The 18,657-nt window shown below is 37.9% G+C and overlaps 1 protein-coding gene across 1 annotated transcript in view; it reads right to left on the reverse strand.

Annotated features, from left to right (window-relative positions):
• DDX18 (DEAD-box helicase 18) overlaps positions 1 to 18,657 on the reverse strand; it is a 701,862-nt gene that overhangs the window by 654,718 nt on the left and 28,487 nt on the right. The gene's annotated exons all lie outside the window — the stretch shown is intronic.

Raw genomic sequence — 18,657 nt, forward strand, 5'->3', positions numbered from 1 at the left:
ATTAAATATTAGCTAGATCTATCCTTGTCTGCATGAAAAGATCAGTATCATTGGCCAGCAGTACTTTGAAGATGCCAATAACTTTAGATGAAAATCTTTCCACACAAAGGTTTTTTGATGTTTTTTTTTAATCCTTTTTTCTAATGAACCCACAGGCAAACTTTGAAGAAGGGAGTATAAAAGGCACTCAACAAAGCAAGGTTCCTGTCCATTTTTGTCTTTGTGCAGAAAAAAGAATCAATATTTTGTAATGGGCTGAGCTGCCATTGCTGCTGTTTGTTCTGTCCCAATGCATCAGAGCAGAACCAAAACCTTCCTCCACTGGATTGATGTAAAGAAAGCAGCAGATTTTTGAAAGACAAAAGGAGGTAGTGATCAACAGAAAAACAGAAAATAGACATTTCTAAGTGTATAAAACCAGTAAGAGGAGAAATGAGAAGGCAGAGCTGGGGGAAGAGCAGTAGGATGACACAGAGACAAGGAAGGTGGGTTTTGCTTTGGCTTGTTTTCTAAGATGCAGCAATAATACAAGTCTGCCAAGACAGGATGGTAACACCTCTACCAAAGACAGAGAAGAGTTCAGTTGTTGTTTCCCAGCCAAATTTGGAAAGGAGATGTGCAGACCTTTCCCTCCATTAGCAATCTAAGTCCTTAGCAGACAGCATCTACTCAGGATGACTTGCCTGCACCCAAGATTTGTAGCCGAATAAATCTTGGGACCTCACATATGCTCCAGAAGACTGAACAGTTTTGTAGTTGGAGTGCTGTGAAATATTGGACCTGAAAGGGGCAGGGGTTATAGTTCCCAGCTATCCTGGATAAAGATTTATATTTTATGGTTTCTAACCAGCATTAATCAAGCCAGGGATTCTACTGCATGCTAATGTTCCCAAAGCTGAGCACATGAATGTTTATTTAAAAACCCAATGAATCTAGTATATAAATATAAAAATATTATTAAAATTATAAAATGTAATATTTTATAAAATATAAAAATATAAATAAAAACATGTAAAAATATATGTCTTACAACCTGAATCCAGAAGATAACAACCAGTTATTATTACCAGCTTACACAGCTGCTCTTTTTGTTTGAGAAATACAATATTCTGTCCTGAACTTCTAAATTCATTTCCTATGGATGACCTGAGGAAATGTGTATTCAGGAAATGAACAAAGCAAAGAACCACACACTTTGCACAATAACCCTAAACACATTACAAAACAATAAATCTAAATTAACCTTAACTGCACGGCATTCCAAGAGAATTTTGCATTAATTTCTGATTTAGAAGAGGTACACCTGTCACTTTGTATATCTCATATATTCTTCCCTAACCCTTCTAAACAAAACTCTTCTCTGGCTCTAATATCCCATCATATTAAAACAGTATTAGAGACAGAAGAGATTTCATATTCTGGAGTTTTTCAATATTTTTGCAGTATTCACAGCTGAAACCACAGTTAGAAAAACAATAAATGGAATAATTTTCAAGAGAAGAATTTGATCAAATCTGATCAGATCAAAAACCTCTTGCAGTGGAAATGTATGAAGTGAATAATTTTTATGTTGTCAATTGAAGAAGGCAGAAATGCTCTTTTTTGAATAATTTTGAATTATTTAATTTCCATTAAATTTACATTTATATGTACACATAAGGAGAATAAGCATAAATAAAAGGAATTAAGACATAAAATTAAAGCTATTTGAGCACAAAAAGTTCAAAGTGTCTTTTTACTTCCAAGGGCATTTGAGGACAACAGTCTGCTGTCTTCACAGGACATCTCTAGATGCAGGAAAAAAAAGTAAAACATTTGTAGAAAACACAGCAGAGATAATATTAATATCAAACAAAGGGTTATCACAGCTCACCCATATCTGCTATTCCATCTGTACTGGTCTGATCAGGGGATGTCACTACAGTGACCTCACAAATCTTCATTAACAAAGATCTCTCTTTGTGACTTGATCAGATAAATAAATTACAACTTCAGAGCACAAAAGAAAAAATATCCTGAGCCACCTATTGCCTCAACTAAGAGTCCAGCCAGGAGCCAGTGTGACACAGGGATCTCCAGGTGCCTGAACACAGGGGCTCCTTCATCTCTGCCATGGTAACACTGCAATGGCAAATAATCCACTGCAATGGCAAATAATCCACTGACCAGGTTTGCTGACATGCAGCACACACCCACACTAGAAGGCCAGACATTTCCCCTGCTGAAATCACACAGTTGTCAAAAAATTGCAAAAAGAGTTGAAGAACAGAAAAGTTGAAGAACTAGAAAGACTTCTCAGAGGCTGATACAATTGGTAGGGGGATGCTGATGTCTGCCTTTGTTACATTTATTGGAAGTCAATAACTAATGCTGGGATTGTGAATTCAGCATTAATACAAAACTGATGAGGCTTCACCACTGTTCCCTGGGACACAATTTCACAATAATCTACCTTCACTTTGCTCTCTAGCTACTACAGAGGCAGATCTGCCTACAGAAACTGCAACCCAACTATTTGGTGCTACACATTCAGTGAAAAGAAAGTCCTACATAAGCTCTCCACTTTTCCAATATTCCATTTTGTACCAATACAGGAGGACAAGAAAGAGTTTGGTTCTAAACCATTGATATCAATTGGGAAAAAAAATAAAATAGACATGGGAAAGAAAGAAAAAGCAGGTAAGGGGTAACACAGCAAGGTACAATCAATAGAAATTAGAATAAAGAGAGACTATGACAAAAGATGAAAGTTTGGAATAAAATCCACAAGTCCCATTTCCTTAGCCTGCAGCAGGTTCTGTTATTGCTACAAGCTGTGTTTTTGGGAACCTGAGCAGCCTACTAAACTGCTGCATCACCTGCAGCTCTGCTGAGCTGGGGAAGAGGTTACCCTGTTCTCATGTCTGTAATTAACCCCTTCCTTGCTTCTCCTATCTCACAAAACTGGATGCAAGGGCAGAGTCATAGATATGAATGAACAGGCTAGAATACACACACAAAACTGCACTGTCACACAGGTGGGTGAAGCCTCTCCCTGTCCCACATCTGCTCCCAGCTCAGAGGGCTCCCTCTGCCACAACATCTGGAACACCCCAGCACTGGAGCCCCACTGAAACTACAGGAGCTGAGAAGGTATTTCTGAATTTTACAGTTAATTATAACCTTTCAATTCCAGTACAGAGCAGGGAAACTACTTCTTTGAAATTGCCACCCCAGCTGCCCAGATCTGCCTCAGCAGTTTTTAATTTGGTATTTTGGATTAAAATTCTCAAGACTTGAAACAACAACAAAAAAATTATTGAAAAAAACCAAAATTAAAGCTAATCAAATAACAGTGACAACAACAAAACTTTGATACTTATTGGGAGTGTAACATTCCACTTCTTCATGAATACTTTAGTATTCAAGTAAAGAACATGAACTATACGAAACAAATCAAAATTTATCCCAGCTCTGCATTAGACACAGAGTATCCAGACATGATACAGTTATTATGTGCAACCATTTCAATTACAAAGACTGCTAAAGCATGTAATTCAACAGCCACTTCACACAGTATCTCTCCAGCTGATCTGGCAAGAAGGAGCAGGACTTGCAGATTAAGTGTCAGCCTCCCAGCTGCCTGTGAATGCTACCATTTACTTAAAAATCTACTTTCTCCTTTTAACTGCATTGTGCCCACATGCTAAATCAGAGTTTCTTTCCATGGTAAGCATCATAACCCAACTGTGTTGTTTGTAAGAATCGAGTTACTTAAAATATACACTACTGCTAAGTGATTTCAGCCTGTATTTATGATTTTTACACCACCAAATCATCTCTTCATGTTACAACATGCTGTACACTGCTTAAAAATTAATTAATATTATGGCAACAGAAGTGCTATCATGAGAATTGTTTACTCTTTGGAATTTTAAGAATATTCAATGGCCTGGTTAGCATTAGTTTCTAGAAATTAATTTTGAAATCTGATAGTAATAGTTAAGGTCTGCTGCAGAAGAGCTTTCATGATATGACACCTAATTATAATACAATTTTAACAATCAAGCAGATAAAAACTGTGTCAGTGATCCCAACAATGTGACTAATTAAATGCCTCCAAAGGGGAAAATGCAATCACTTAGTAGGTTTAATTTTATATTACTGAGAAAACTAAATTTATTTTGTTTTCACCCCCTAGTGAAATGTGTGTGTTGCTTTGAGATGTATGCAGAATCCCACAGCACCAGTAGTAGCCTGAAACACCCAGCTCCTGTCCATAGAAACCTCATCCCCAACAAGATATCATACAATGCAACATTTTAGTTTCCAAATTTTTTTTAAGAAGACTTCACAGGATTTTTGGCAGAAAATTTTCACCTACTCAGTTTCTCAACATCAGGCATTTTTTTCCATGTATTTCATGAGAAAACAGAACTGTTTGTAACTGAGGGAACGTTTACCAAGCCACGTTTCTTGGCGTAAGCAAGTCAAATTATTGTAGTAACAAAACAGTTATTTCACCTCTGTTTCACCTCTAGCAGCTATTTAACCACCAGGACATGGTATTAATCTTATCTATTGACCTTTGATTATATTGCAGATATGAAAGAGACCAGTAATGTACTTTTTATTCCATTTTTATTTCCTGATTTTAAAAGACAGTGTGAAAGCACTTGCCAGAGGAATTGTTATATGGACAAAAATATCAAGATGAAAATCCAGTTTCATATTTGTACAATTACAAAATGCTTTTGCGATAGTAACTAATGGGAATTTAAGCATCAATTAGATGAAATAAGTACTTGGATCCTACAACAAAGAGCAAATGTAATGCAGTACATTCATGCTCTGTTCAAGTTTTTTGTGAAGACAGCACAGAGTAGGCACAGATACAAGGCCAGCTCTTTTCTGTGATTTCTTGAAAGCTGGTGCCCAGACACTCTGAACCAGGTAATTGATGAATATTGTACTTATGCAAGTAATTCTAATTTACAGCAAGCTGTGCAATCATGGTCATCATCAGAAAGAGAAAATGCACTATCACCTGAACACAGGCCATAATTAGAATACAATGAAGCATTTCTCTGGGCAAATTCTTCTGTGCCTCTAAAATTGACCTTTTCCTGGAAATTCCTCACTATTCAAACTTCCCTTGGTCTGGCTTTCACCTCATTGTGTATTCCTCTTCCCCATCTCAGCAGTCCATTAATGTTTAGTGCTGTCTCTCACCTTGCCTGGAGTCTGTTCTAATATTCTGCAGTGCTCAGTGTTCCACACTTCACCCCTCTGCACTCACTTGGTACTTTGTTCACACACAGCTTTTTATTTACAGTACTGGCTTAACTCAGCAAACTCAGCAGTCCTGCTCTCTGCTGGGGCACTTTCTGTCTGATCCCAGATATCCCCCACTCTCACAGCACCATCTCCAGCTTTTTTATCAGCTTGTCAAAACCTCGATATTTTTCAACATCTTCTAAAAGCTTCCTTGCTCTCCCTTATCACAGGTGAAAAATCATGTGATTTTCCCTGCTGTTCAACTGGGTAATCTCAGGTTTGTTTCTGATGTCTCACACTGTGCTTTCTCTCCTCTGCTGTTGTAGTCCACTTTATCCAAAGAAAGGAGAGAAGGATTCAGGTGTTTTCACCTGGTCCCCAGGCACTCAGCAACACGAGAAGATGGGAGTCATAGGAGGCACCTCCACCTGCTGAGAGCCCTGCTCCTATTTCCAGCCATTTACACCTTGCAGAACTACAAAAATCATTTCATCACCCCTATCAGAATGCCCTCAGTCAAGGCTATACATGCTCCCTCCACTTCCTCCCAATGCAGAAGAATAGTTTGTAAGTGTAGGAGAATAGTTTGTAAGGATTGTGCAGAGGGAAATCTTCCCAATGAATCACAGCTTCACTGATTACTGAGGAGTGGAAACAGCTTTGCCTGCCCAATGCAGTTGGGTGTTATAAAAGAGTGGGTTAGCCCCCACAAGCTGGGGTCTGGAGTTGTTTGAGGTGGAGTGTGTTGGCTGTGTAGGGGATAGACAAGGTAAGAAGGTGTGTGAGGGACAGACAGGGTAAGGCAGCTGGGGAAGGGGTAGGTTGGGCTTAGTCAGTCATGCACAAGGAAACTTGCAGAGGGAAGAAAGAAAGGAGTCAGAGCTGTGTGGAGCTGCCTGAGAGAAGGCATGTAAAGATTTAAATAAAGGACTGGTGATGATGCTAATTGTGCCTGTCTCAATATAATTTCAGTATCCCAAGGCACTGCCCAGTGAAACAGCTCAGAAGTGCTTCTGGCTATTACCCACTGAGGATTTGTCTGCAGCAGCATTTCTCAGGCTGGTACCTGCCTTGTCCAACTGAAGGCACCAGTTATTGTTTTTGTGATAGAGAAAACAACAGTAATAACTATGCCATTCTCACCTTTTACTTGTTATGAATGCTGCCCCATTTCATGGGAATATTGGGATCAGAGAGTGTGGAAGGACATAAACTCTGGCAGGTTGTTTAACAGCTTTCAAGCCAAGTCTCCCTGATTCAGTGATTTCCACTTGCACTCAGTTATGCTTCCAGCACAGGACAATGAGATCTTGGCTAAAGACATTGGAGTGAGTAACTCACTGTGGTGTGGAATAACCATGCCAGCAAAGATGATATTTGTGATGGATATGGTGGATTTTTCCCTTTATTGAATTGATATTCACATTTATACACTATCAAGCTGAAAAATTCTCATTTGCCAAATTATTATTTATCCAAGGCCTCACCTTTTCAAAAATCCTCCCAAAACAATCCTCATTCTCAGAAAAAAATTGTTTGCAATTGTTATAATTGCAATTATTATCTTTTGTAATCACAATCAGAAACAAAGTATTGTCTGTGGTGCTCCACAGTTTCAAACTGAGCCTAAATGTTTCCCAAAATATCTTCTCTCCCAGCTTGCTCTAGTAACCCATGAAGCAATAGAGTCCAGCTATTTTAACACTGCTAAACCCATCCTTTGTATTCCAGCAAAGTTACTTGAAACTTACTGTTTCAGTCTTCAACCCATTTATAAATCCCTTTCAAAAATGATTGGAGGAATTTAAGCCAACATTCTGCTGTAACTCCTCCCTTTTCCTTAACATCCCAGCTAATGCTGTACTTGACTGCTCAATAGCAGTTTTTTAAATTTTCTTACAAAAAAAGGACAGCCACAAATAATTCTCACTCATTGCATCTAAAACCTGGAAAATTATGTTATAGGCAGGTGATCCAACTTCCCATCTCACAGCTACAGGCAGACCAACATCTCACAGATATTTGTCAATCCCTATTGCCATGAAAGTAATTGCTTAAAACAAAGATACTTTTTTTTTTTAATGGTCCTGTCCTACTTCATTTTCTGCATTGAACCTAATGTAGCTTGTGCAGTCAAGAAGAGAACACCCCCTACCAGCCTGGTTTTTGCCTCTGCTTCCCATGAACACCATTAAGTGTTTAATGGAGCTTGATTCCATGGAAGTAAAGCTGGCAGTGAGTAGTTAATGAGATTGAGCACTGTATATTTTTTCTGGAAAGAGTGAATTATGTGTGTTTGGGGATAAATGGGTGAAAAAACCCCACAATACTCAAAGGTTATATGCCAAATTCATAAGTGCCTATTCATGCACAGACCTCATTTTTCTTTACTGCTTGCTGATGCTACTTAGTTCAGGCTGATGGCAGAGCTGAGCAGACTAATCCTGTGGTGTAAATGGTTTTAGAAATTTAATGATTGAAATACATTAAAAAAGAATCCAGATTTTGTCACCACTGGCTCCCTGCACATTGCTGCTCTCAGAGGATGCTTTTGTGACGTTGCTTTATCAAACAGCAACTCTGCAGCCATGCAGTGCCTAGAGCTGAGCACTACCCTGGAAATCTCAGTGCATTCCTCCATCCTCCTTGGTGACAGCTCCCCAGCAAGACCAAGATGCATAAATAAACTCGAATTTTCTTTATCAGCCCACAGGAGTGAGCTGGGGCTCCCTGCAGCAGGAGCAGAGGGAAATTCACCTCACCATCACCTGTGCAGGAAAATCCAGGGCAGAGCTTTACTGCATCTCTATGAAAATATTTGAATACAAAAAGCCAATTATAACATTTGCATTCCTCCTATAGAATAACAGTCCCTTTTCTTTTATCATTCAGTTGCAGTAATTTGTTGTTGCTCATAGTCCTTTGGAAAAGCAGAAATTCTAGAGACATCTGCAGCCAAAATGTTTGGTAAGGAGTGGTGTTTGTGCAAATGGCTTTTGGTCCATGACTGCTGGAAAGCTCAGAATGTCCTTCCTAACACTGCCCTAGGTACTCCCACCTGCTTTCAAAGATGTTAATAAGCCTTCACTATTAATATAAATTTAAAATAATTGACAATAATATATGTAGTGCTCAGATATTGCCAGGGTACTAAACACACATTTCTAGAGAGCTCAGATTAGTCCCTATATGTAGCAATTTTGTATATAGCTTTTATCATGCATTTCCATTTTTTAAAATTATAGTCTAGTCAGGCAAAAATATTTTCAACACAGAAAGATAAAAGGGTTCAAATATTTCCACTAAAATGCTTCTACCAAACTATTTTCACCAGACAAAAAACCCACAAGCTGTATAAACAGCAAACATTTCTGCAGCCTCTCCTTGAACTCTATTATTTCTAGGAATAAGGTGAAAAAAAAGGGAAAGGTACCACAAGTAAAAAAATATTTCTTGGAAACAAAGCCAAAACCACATATTAAAGTAAAACCAAATTATAATTTAAGAAAACTTTTGAAAACTACAGGGAAAAAATACTATTCCTGTAGAGTATGAACAGGGGAGAGTTTAAGTATGAGTAACTGATTGAAACATTATCAATTTTTTAAAAAAAGAAAATTTGTATTATATATTTTTTCCAAGTAGAATATTTAAATTTTCAGATAACCCCCCTGGTCTAGTCTAGTACAGGTCTTCATGTTTTCTGGCTATTCACTTCAAGAGGTAATGATCAGCAATCTAATACAAAATTGTAATATTTAAATGCTTTAGAGGGGATCAGTACTCTCTCAGTATTTGCTGCCAAACTGAATCCAGTACTACCTGAGTATTTTCAATAAAACAAGCCTTAGAGGACAGATGAAGTGTGGTTATCAGTCCTGCTGCTGAGGAAAAGACAAGCAGCACTTGCAGAAGACAGCTGTACTGCTCAGGTAGCAATTACAATACATTATATTCCTTTCCCCAGTCCCCAGCATCCCTGACATCCCACAGGATCCTGAGTGTTCTGCTCGCTCTCTCTCACTTATATAACAATAAAATGGAGATATTCTACTTCCCTAAAAGTTTCCTCCAAATCCTTCCATCAGAGGAGGTTCCAACAGCCCCAGCCCACAGGTGACTTCTTCACAAAACCTCAACTGATTTAAAAAGTAAGAATTTTAGAAACAAGAACATAAATAATAAATGTCACAACAATCTGTGGTGTTATTTTATAAATATCCTTTGTACTTCTCGATGTTCTGGTGTCTTTTGAACACCAACCAAATTATTAATCTCCTCACAAGCTGATATAAAATGAATATTAACTGCAAACCTGCATCTCTCACCTCCTCTCTTGCATTTTAAATGAATGACTAATTCAGCTCTCCTAAAAAAAACACAGAAAAAATTCCCTAAAACATAATAAAACCTCAGGTGACTGCCAAACTTAGCAGGGTACCACAAGGTACAAGACATTCCCATTTATATTCATCTTTGCAAATGGAAGGTATAACACAGGGACACTGTGGCTGTTCCTTCTAGATAATTATATTTTGGAATTGCGATGAAGCAGGCAGAATTTCTTCCAGCTAAGACTCCAGATCTTACTGGTGTGAGCAGATCACACAGAGGGGGTTGGGGGAGCTGCCTGAGGAGCCTTTGGAGCATCCCCCAGTGCATCCAGGGATGATCCACAGGGCTGACCCTGACACTCTGCACAAAGAACTGCTTTGCTTCCAAAACGCACTGCTGATCCCCACACAAACACTGCTCTGCCTCAAAAGTCAGAACCTCAGATGTAGAGACAGCCTAAAACACCACAGAGCCCTTCCAGAGCGGGGCTGGCCCCTCTTGCACCTCTTCCACTGCAGCAAACAGGAGAATTTTTGCTCTTGGTGCAGCTGTGCTGTGCAAGTCCTTGCCGCAGGATGCTGTGGTTCACACACAGGGTGCCCAGGTCAGGAGCAGAGATCCTCTGAGGCTTCTAAAGACATAAAAAGCAGCTCCTGCCTCAGGAAGCCTCTGCTTTTAGAGGCTCAGAGATCTGGGAAGGGACAGCCAGGATTGTACATTTTATGGTTTTTAATACATTTGCTCTGGGCTACCTGTAAAAGTCCAATTGAGGAAAAAGAAAGAAGTGCAGGAGTAAAAAAAAAAAAAAATTAATTTAGTCCATTTAGTCTTTCCAGCAATGACTGTCCTGGTTCTTGACCTTGTGCTGAAGTTTCTTTTTAGCTGTTATACACTAAAAGTATTTCACACCACTGCCTCCAAAATATTGTTGTCTCAATTCAAAAGCAACCACATGCAAAAGATGGGTTAGCATTATACAAGCTTTCTACAAAAGAAGGCAGCAAATGCATGGATTAAAACAATTCATAGAAAAAAACCCAGTGTTTTTTAGCTGTTAAGATGATTTTATCTGTTGTAAATATTCAAGAAGTGGAAGAATGTGAAACACAATTAGTAGATATTCAGCTAGCAGACTTCCTTGCACCTTGACTCCACAGATTAAGAGTCACACATGCTTAGTTATGTTCCTAAATGCAAAAGAAAATCTCAAGTTTCTGCATTCTAAATTTGGGCAAAAACACTTGTTCAAGCACCAGAGAGGGTAGGAGGTGTCTGTTGTTTAGAAGAGGGTTACAAATAAAAATTGAGCATGTACTTGTTACTTATGAGAGAGAAATAAACAGCACAAGAAATCCTGCTGAAAAGCAGATAAAGTGATGAAAAAATTACAAACTGAAGAGTCTTATGCACAGGGAATTAAAGGAGTATGGGCACTGTCATGTGCCCCACACCCACCACTGCAGTGTGAGACAAATCTGGAAGTATGAAAGAAGGCACTGGCACAAACAATACTTTGTACTAATAATTATTCCACAAGAAAGTACAAAACTGTGATTTTTTTCCATAAATATTTCTTCTCCCTGTCCAGCAATGTAGGCTTTCAGTTGGTAGACCTGCAACCCAAATTCAGAAAATAGTGTCATCATGACACAACTTTATTCAGAAAACTTATTTCATATTACTAAACTTCTGATCTTTGACTTAAAAATGCCCTTTTGGCCCAAAAAGGAAAATAAATTTTAAAAATAAGTTGGTGAGGGAGAGACACAGAAGAGGTTGGAGATTATGTTAAATTACCAGAAAAGTAATCTCTCTTATTTTGTTCTTCATCCTTTTGGTCTTTACTTTTTGTGAACCCTGTGACCATTGTTCTGTTGGTCCTCTATAGTTTCTCCATGTATCTCCAAGGCTCTTCTTCTAATTTTAATGATGAAAAAAATCAATGCATATCACATATAAAGACACAAAACCCACTACAGACCCTATATTTGCTGCAGAGAATTGAAAGCAATCATGAAAAACTGGATTTACATTTAATGCTCTCCATGCCTAAAAATGCAGGGTCTTAAGGGTTTTTATTCAAAAATAAAAGAGAAATAAAATTTTCAAATGTGTTTTGAAGAATATACTTATTTTTGGTTCATTTCTTTGCTAAAAAACATGACTGGCTTTATTCATTACTAGAAATCTTAATTTTGAGTTGTATCTGGAGGGTATTTTGCAAGATTTGCCTGTATGTGCAGTACAGTAATTACTTTTTGAAGTGCACTGAAAAAGGAAATGAAGTCAGCAGGTTTATGATCTCAAAGCTTTTTGATTTAATTAAAAGTCATTAGCAGCAACCCTCACTATTCAGTGGCTGAACATGCCCAAATAGAGATCTTAAAGCAGAAGCCATAAAGCTGCAGGTTTTACAGCTTGCTCAGGTTGAATATACAGCAAAATTCAACTTTTTTCCATGTTACAGTGGACTGAAAATGTGATAATAGAAGGAATATCGCTATAAAAAATTTAATGCTAAGTCTGATGTGATTAAAAGTTAGTAGAAGTAAATAATATTTCCCCCATGAATGTGCTGTGTATTAGCTCTGTTCTTGATTTATGGCACTGGAACTTTTCTGGGTCCCCTGTTTTAATGCACACTCAGTCACAGCTGAATTGCTCACTAATGTGCTGCACTCTCTGATGAGCTGCCCAATTTCACACCCAGCCTGCTGACAGGATCTCTGCACAATGAGAGCCCCTCCACTGACATTCTGCTGGAACACCTATTAACAATTAGATTCCTTTTGCTTGCTATTGTATGCTGCTATTGTCATTCCAACAACAGATGCTTTTCTTATAAACCACTGAATTTACTCAGATTTAAATGTCAGGCAGACCAAGTGAATGCACACTCCATGAACCTGCACCGGGGAAAATGAGCTCACATCTGTCTCATCATAATATATTGTATTTCCATTTCATTTACTTCCCATTCTTAGCAGAGTTTCAAGCAATTTTTCAATTTCCAAACTAAGCAGCATCTTAGAAAAAGTGAGGTGATTTTTTTTTTTTTCCTCTCTATGGCAGAAAATATATTGTTTGTTGGGATATTTTTGTGGTGTCACACAACCACCCAGCACAATGCTGTTTTCACAAATACCTTGTTTAACCAAACAAAACAACACGAGAAAAAAAAAAAAAAAACTATGTAAAAGATACCAAGGCAGAAATTCTATGAAGAGGTTTCTTGATGAACACTTCTGCATAATTCCAGGTATCATGGACATAAATGAGTATAAATTTTACACACTGGATAATTAAATGAATGGGATTTCTCAGGGGAAAGTAACATAGGCTCTGACAATCTGCAATTAAGTGGGTTGTAGTGGTGGAGTTTTACAGATATTTAGTGATGCAGGTAATGTCTCAAGGAGTTTCTAAAGTACTTCAGTATTTAGGGAATTAGTTCCTTTGATGTTTTCTGATAGATCTCATTAGTTGCACCTAAAGGTATGTCAGCATGTTAAAAAAAAATCTTGTTACTGAATTTAGTATCTGCAGATTAAAACAATGACTTTTAGGCAGCTCAGCCTCTGTATAAATCATTTAATGTAAGCAATATTAAATTTTAAGAGCAAGTTGAACAATTGGCTTGTCTGATATGATTAAAGATGTGAGGAAGAAAAAAAAACCCAACAGTAAATTCTGAAAGTCTAAAGTTCAGCTAACAGGTATGAAGGGCAATTCAATTTGTCCTAAAATGCAAAGAAATCAAAGTTGCTATGGTTTCATCCTTATTTCAAAATGATGGCCAGTCTCTTGCATACTTGCAAATGTAGAATTTTCAGACTGATTCATCCAAGGTTAGATTGTTTATTCCCAGTCTTTCAATATTTTCTTGCTGTTAGGAATTTTAAATGAACATTTTATTATTGAGTTCCTTGGCAGAAGTCCATATGAGTTGGGACTGTACTTAGAATACAAATGAGAAAATTAATTATGTGATGACAGTTTGGAATATTAGTTTTCAGCTCCCAGTTTTTATTAGGTCTCTTTTTCTGGATGTTCATGAAGTGATTGGCAGAACATTTCAGAAATATATAGGATGTTTTTAGAAATTTCATACTGAAGAACAATACATTCTAACTCACTGTTTTGGGTGAGGAAAAATCCAAAATACCACATGATATTTAAGCTGAATAAGTACACTGCATGGAAATGCAGGAGTTTATCCTCTCCTCTGCCAGATTCCATCAGAAATCCCAACTCTCACACATTGTAAAGAGTTTTAAGACAATGAAAGAATAAATTTCTTGTTCTTTGCCTGAAAGTTGCTATACAGCATTACTGTGCAAATGCTGGCCTACAGATGTGGTTTGTATCTCAGTGGCACTGCTGAAACCCAGTGGCTCTGTGAACCACTGTAAAGTTTGCATTAAATGTGGAGTTAATTACCTCAGGAATAAGAATTTCACAAAAGAAAAAGAGAAAAAGAGAAATGTTTAACTACTCTGAAGAACACATTTAGCGTAAAAATCATGGGTTTTTTTCAAAAGTAGATGAATATTTTAAACTTTAACCCTAGAACTTAACCCCAGTCAATGTAATATAAATATGGAATCATGAAAGCCTTCTCAGCACTGTGCTCCACTTAATATTTTTTATTATATCTCTTCAACATTCTAATTTCTTGTCTTTCTCATTTATATTCTCCTGACATAAAATCAAATTTTAGATCTTTATAGAGCTTTTGTAGCTCTAGTACATTACTGTTCAAATGCAAGCACACAGATCTCTTATTAAAATGTCACTGTTTCAGAGACATCTTTGGTGCAAATGTTGTTATTTAGATGAAAACAGATTATCACAACAGCAGAGGTTCTTTTTATGCAAAATTTCATTTTAGCCCAGCCTGTTTTAGAAGCCTACAGCTGTCAGACCTCGTGTCTTTCTCCCTGATCCCTCAAGCTGAGGAACTTTGTTTGTTCCTATAACAAAACACGTGGCTGTCCTTTAGCTGATTAGTGCTTCAACAAGAACATAACAAGATATTCACTGTTTCCAAATGTTTGCACATCAAAGACAACTTTAAGCAGCTTTGTGAAATGAATTTGATTTGTTAAACCCTCAAAACTGCAGAAGGATGGAGCTGGAGGAGTCTGTTGATTCCCTGCCTCCTGCAGAATTACAATATACAAGAGGTCCAGACTATGCATCTTTGTCTACAAAATACTTGTGGTTTATGGATGCCAAAACTTTGCCATTCTAACTTTTCCAAATAATTGCTATCAGAAATATAAAAATATTTTATTTAATTTATAAAAATGCTATACTTTGCAGTAATTATAAAGGGCATTACATCAACATGCACAGCCATGGCTTCTTGCCACCCAGATCACAACTATGTGAAATACCATAACCCTTCAAAAGTACTTAAAATAGTTCTTCTACTCTGCTAAGACTACTTCAGTAGCTAGATTTACCTTCAATAAAGAGAATTATTGGTGCTCATTTTAAAAAAGGACCTAGATTTCTTCTAGGTAGAGAATCATTATTCTGAACTGAGAATATAGTGATAAAACAGATCAGAATCAGAGTGAAAGAGCAAAAGATTATTTTTAAAAATGAATGTCAAATGTCATTTTCATTTATTAAATTGAATTCTGTAAGCTTCTATAAATTCCATGACACAGAAGACTAAGTTAAGCAATTACTCTTGAAAATATTATCCACTCCTCTGCAGCATTAACAAAAAATAAATTTATAAAACACATGCAGCAGATAGTCTAAATATTCACTATGACAAAATGTTAAATGTATCTAGTGGGCTAAATAACAATATTGAGTTAAAATTATGCTTGTAACAGCCACAACAGCAGGGAAGGGAAGAGGCAGGGAGCTCTGCAGGCATCTCTCTCTGGGGAATTAACAGCCTCACCTCCACAGGCAGCAAAGTTCACTGCACTCCTGTGAAATGTAGGGCAGTAGGCAAGGTAAGAGAGACATAGTGAAACCTTTCCTATCTATATTCCCTACCCAGACTGCACATGTAGATATTCATGAATGTAAAAATCAGTTTAACATACCTTTTACATTGTTTATCTCAGTCTTACAGAGTTGAAGCAAATCTATTGGAACAGCAGCAGGCTCCTGCCATCATTTGGTCTAAGCCAGCTGGATATAAATACTGCTTTGAAAAGACCTATGCAAACAGTCAAGAAAAAACTTAGAAGAGCAGGTAGCAAAATCAAAGGACCAGGCCTAACTGAGATGAGAAAATAGGTATAAACACAACAGCATCTTCATTAACAGCCACTCAACCATCATCTCACCATCAGCTAAAAGTCCAACAGGTCCTCATGGATCCTCCTCGCTATGAAAAGTAGGAGAATTTTACACTCAAAATAACCAGCAGTAAGAAAATTCAGATCTACATTTGTGCCTAAAAATAAGAGAAGGTGTTGTACAAATTAAAACTGCCAGCAGTCAGACATATAAAGTTTCTCCTCACTAGGAGAAACTCCTGTAAGACAGCACTCCTCACAAGGTAGCACTCCTCAGAAGATAGCACTCCTGTCAATGCTGGGCTATCCAAGCAGCCATCTGGTTGAACCTGAGCACAGACACCAGCTGACTACATCTACACCCTGTAGGCAACACAGGGCTTGCATTAAAAGGTCAACAGTGTTCATTCTCTGAAAATGTCCTTTGCTCAAACATGATTTTTTAACTAATCCTTGTTTCATGACCACCTCCTTCTTCTCCTAAAATTCTCACCCCTTCATTTAGGAAATGAAGAGCTTGTCATGGAGCAGTTTGGTTGGTATTGACCTCTGAAGTTTGCTCAGGGACTTTGGTAGGGCTGAGAAGCCAACACAGGCACTGTAACCACAGGAGAAACAGAAAACACAAACCAAACCAGCCCATGTATCCGGTCTCTGCAAGTCCAAAGACACCATGGCCAGCTCCTCCTCCACGTGGAAGGACCTGGAAAGGCACCTCCAAACCTCAATTTGTGATCTAAGTCTCTTAATAACCAATGTCATCTGCATGGGATTCACCTGCTTTTGCTGAAAGGACCATTTGAAACTTTTAAAGGATACACACGCTCCTTTACATTTTTCCTCTCTCCACCATCTGTATTCTGCTGCATCACCTCAAAGGCCAGGTGCTGACAGCTTCCTCTAAGGCAGTAATTCAACTTCAAACCAACTGCAGGGGAGTGAACGGGCATCCTGCCTCTCCCCACAGCAAGAGCAAGGCATGACCTCCACAAATCTCTGATTTACACTGAACTGACATGTGCTCAACCAGTTCAGCATTAAATCTCCTCTATACTCCAATGGTCCCTGCTCCTTCAGGACTTCACTGTCTGATTAGAGAAATTATAAATGCAAACTTGGCTTTCTGATTAATGAGTCATGAACATCACAAGAAGGCAGCAAGTGACCTTTGCCATTCATTTTTTTGCAGCCTTCCTGTAATCAGCATCACAAATACTTTGGCACAGTTTGTTTATTGACTTTGCACTGGAGCAAAATCAATTTTCTATGCCTTTTCTTCCAATGTTAGTTCTTCTACAGGAAATAAAATAGTGTTATAGGTATCTAGGCTTAATAGCTGTATGCTTTGATTCAAACTAGGTGCGGCCTTATTTAACCCAGATTAGTTCACCTGATCAGGTGAAAGCAAGGATTGCAGAAAAAAAATAAAAATTAAGGAATACTGGGAAAATACTGGGAAAAACCCAACAGAATTCAGAAATTACAACCCAAAAAGATAATTTTAAAAATTCTATACTAAAGTAATTTCATGTAGAAGTTTTTCAGTATTGCTTTAAAAACAAAACAACAACAACAGAAAAAAAAATGATGATGCAAAACCCATTTAAAGCACCACATCTCTGCTTGTCCTGCTTCTCAGACTGTACTGTAGCTAAGCAAGGAAGGAAGTCCTCAAAGGAAGATCCTCTTCAGGGTGCTAAACACGTACTGCAAAAATCATTATGCTTAGGTTCCATACCTCCTTTAGGAATAGCACCAAAGCACAGAACAACTCCAGGTCTCTACATCCAAGGCTGAGCTGGGGATTTCATTATTGGGGATTTTGCACAGTCAGGCACAAGCCCTGTAATGCTGTTGCTTAACCAACTGTCCATCAGCCACAGTGAGTAAATTGGCAGGGTCAAAGGCAAAAAAAGGTTTTTTTGAGACTAGATACAGGTAACTCATTCTGTCAGCTGAGATTAAATCTTGGTGCTGGAGCAGGATGTGAAGAGGAAAAGAGCAGCACTTACCAGCCGTTTTTTAAAAACAAGTCAAATAAATCTGAACGAAACCCCAAGAAGTTTTATTTGAACAAGTCTCTTAAGAGGTTTTGCAGGCTCGTTCTGATGATCATGGGACTGTGAAGTATTTACAACAGCCAGGTAGCTCCATATCCAAACAATGCTCGTGGCAAATCAGTTGGGCAGACTGAAGAACACGAATTTAAATATTTAAGAGGCAGGAGTCAGCCATGTAGTAGACTTTTTCACAGTTCATTAGAAGATTTAGAAGCAAAAGTCTATTAGCATTCTTCTGCACACAAAAGGCTGATTGAGGAGAGACTAGATGAATTAATAATCAAATATAGTGATGCATATTAACTACAGAAAAATCTGCTCTAGAAGGCACAGACATGGTTGCCAAAGTATGGTTAAAATAAAATCAAGTATTAGTTGTCCTTAGGAAAAGGAACAAACATCCTTGAAAAAATGTTATTTTTGTGTTGATACAGAGCATGTGATCTTTACTGATTTATTTTGTATTAAGACAAGATAATATCTGGGGACCTGTTTCCATCACTAACAAATACATGAATGAACTGGCTTTTTGCCTCAACTGGCATTTCCTGAATGAATAAGAACGTGAGCTCTAAGCAAGACACACTGCAGCAGCACACTGCACCAGGCTCTCTGTGCTCTCTTCTGTGCCAGCACAGAAAATCAGTCTCCTTGTTTTGCCATGCTGTTGCTTTTCTTGGGGATCTGTTGTGCCTGTAAACGCTGGAAATGGTAAGAATATTGTGTGCTGCATAGGA

The sequence above is a fragment of the Catharus ustulatus genome, chromosome 7, assembly GCF_009819885.2.
Source record: "Catharus ustulatus isolate bCatUst1 chromosome 7, bCatUst1.pri.v2, whole genome shotgun sequence".
Classification (NCBI taxonomy): Eukaryota; Metazoa; Chordata; class Aves; order Passeriformes; family Turdidae; genus Catharus; species Catharus ustulatus.